Source organism: Octopus bimaculoides, chromosome 23 (genome assembly GCF_001194135.2).
Source record: "Octopus bimaculoides isolate UCB-OBI-ISO-001 chromosome 23, ASM119413v2, whole genome shotgun sequence".
Lineage (NCBI taxonomy): Eukaryota > Metazoa > Mollusca > Cephalopoda > Octopoda > Octopodidae > Octopus > Octopus bimaculoides.
Window position 1 is genome coordinate 6,763,546 of NC_069003.1, and position 2,857 is coordinate 6,766,402.

Below are 2,857 nucleotides of genomic sequence, written 5' to 3' on the forward strand. Positions count from 1 at the left end.
TCTCTCTCTCTCTCTCTCTCTCTCTCTCTCTCTCTCTCTCTCTCTCTCTCTCTCTATATATATATATATATTTATATATATGAGAGAGAGAAAGAGGACTGATGCACATGTGAGTATACATGAATATATATTGTGAAGACGCGTGGCCAAGTAGTTAGGGTATTCGTCTCACGATCGTAAGGTCGTGGGTTCAATTCCCGGCCACGCGTTGTGTCGTTGAGCAATGCACTTTATTTCACGTTGCTTCAATCCACTCATCAATTAAAGATGTGGTTTTATTCATAAACGGGAAGCTGATGGTTATATGTAAACAACTATGAGAATATCCTTACATTTTGTGATAAAAAAAAAAAGTGTTGATTCATAAGAAAATTACGATGCATGGAATAGTTTGCATGCCTTTGTCTAAACAGTAAACCAACAATTACGTCATCTTATTACTAAAACAAAGGAATATGACCTCAGTTACGTCATTAATCTGTAGTATTGATTACCGACTCTCGGCTCATTTTATGTAAACATAACTATCAACACGCGTGTGGCATGCGCGTATACCAAACATGCGCGCATGCGAGTATGTGCGTGCTTGTGTGTGAGACAGAGACAGAGAAGGGGTGGGTGGGAGAGAAACTGTAGTAATGAAAGTATTTTTAGAAAAGAATGACATTTATTTTAAACTCTGAATATTTTGAGTCTTATGCTCTTAATCAGGATGAAAGAGAATTAGGACGAAATCGGAATAAATTTAGTATACATGTTTCGATCGTCAACGAAATTCATATGTTTCATCTTCTCCGCATTTTAGGATGGTGGTAGGATAATTTCTTTTCATCAATCAAGGATATAGGTGAATATCGAAAATACATTAAACTAATAGGTCAAAATTAATTTTCTATGTGTAAGGCCTTTGTCGAGTAATGAGGTACACCCCAGTTTGACTAAGCTTCGCTGGCGGGATCTAGGACGGTCGAAACATGTTCGTCGTTATCAACTTTCAACCACCTTGGTCCTCGACTTATTCATGGAGTCACAGGGGTGCCGTCGTGATATACGACATATACTGGGCAAGAAAATATCAAGACGACCAGAATGTTACCCGTTATATGACAAATAAAACAAGTGTCCTTTAACAGTGCATTTGTATCACGATAGGTTGTATCAGAAGACATTACATACATAGAATAATTATAATTGAAATTTTACCAAATTTGCTTAGAGAAAATGATAAAATAAATACTTCCAAAAAAAATTTATGAAATAAAAACTAAATTAGACACATTTCTCATTTGTATAACTCCTCCCGAGGAGTCCTTTTTACAGGGCTTAGAAAAACTGAAGGACCACTGCAGTGAGTGTGTGAATCTGAGAGGGGAATATGTTGAATAAAATCATAATTAACTGACCCTCCTGTATTTTCTTTTACCCAAAGCCAGGAACTTTTCAGCAGCGTTTCGTATGTGCACTCATCGCGTACCTCTTATGTTAATTCCCTCTGTATCTCTTTTACTCTTTCTCTCTTTTTACCATATAATAGTGACCGAAGAAATCAATCAACCAGCATATGCATCGGTTATTATTATTATTATTATTATTATTATATAGCGGTGAGCTGGCCGAATCGTTTGCATGCCGGACGAAATGTTTAGCAGTATTTCGTCCGTCTTTACTTTCTGAGTTCAAATTCCACCGAGGTCAATTTTGCCTTTCATCCTTTCGGGGTCGATAAATTAAGTACCAATGAAACACTGGGGTCGATGTAATCGACTAGTCCCCTTCCCCCAAAATTTCAGGCCTTGTGCTTTTAGTAGAAAGGATTATTTAGAGAAGATTAGAGGTCCCTTCACATCTTCCTCAATCAATGCAACTTAGAAGACGGTGATTGTGAGACCTATCATTCGGAGTTTTGTATCATTTAGAGCAGTGGTTTCCTTAGGGGTCCATATGACCTTCAAAGGTCCACATATGATTTTGTTAAAATATTTTTTGTAGTGCAGAAGAATAAACAATTTATTGCACACACATGTTACTATTTCTAATAATATTTAATTATCAAAACACAGTAAAATTGTTTTTTAGTATACAGAGAAAAACTGAGGGACCAGTAGAAACCAAAGGGTCCATCGGCAAAAAAAAAAAACGATGGGCCCTTTGCTGCTTATTTCCCCGTTGTCGTGTAGTGCCTGCGTTCACTATTACGGGGAACTTTCGAGAGTTTATTGCTCGACAGCCGTGGCACGTATGAAAATTCCATCAGACCTTTAAACGGGTCATGTACTTTTTTTTTCTGCAGGGTTTCCAGCAACTGCGCTCGTCAGGTCATCGTCGTGAATTAGCTGGGTTTGTAGACGACCACCCAACCTTTACGCGAGTTATTTGAGATGTGTATAATACTAGTTACATTCATTTGGGATTGTAGCACACACACACACACACACACACACGTATGTGGTTGTTGTGGAAATATACATGTAATGTGTGTGTGTGTGTGTGTGCGTGTGTATGAATATGCGTACGTTTCTGTGCTTGTGCACATATATTTCTGACAATATACGTACACACACACACACATACATGTGTGTGTGTGTGTGTGTGTGTGTGTACGCACGCACGTATAAACACAATCAGCAATATGTTGTATGTGTAAATGACTAAATGTATATACTTTCACGTTTGTGTGTGTGTGTGTGTATGTATGCGTGTGTTAGCATGTGCCTGTACCTCTCTCTCTCTTTCTCCCGTGTGTGTGTGTGTGTGTGCGTGTGCGTGTGCGTGTGCGTGTGCGTGTGCGTGTGTGTGTGTGTGTGTGTGTGCGCGTGCGCGCGCGCGCGCGCAAGAGAGAGAGTAAATCCATACACGT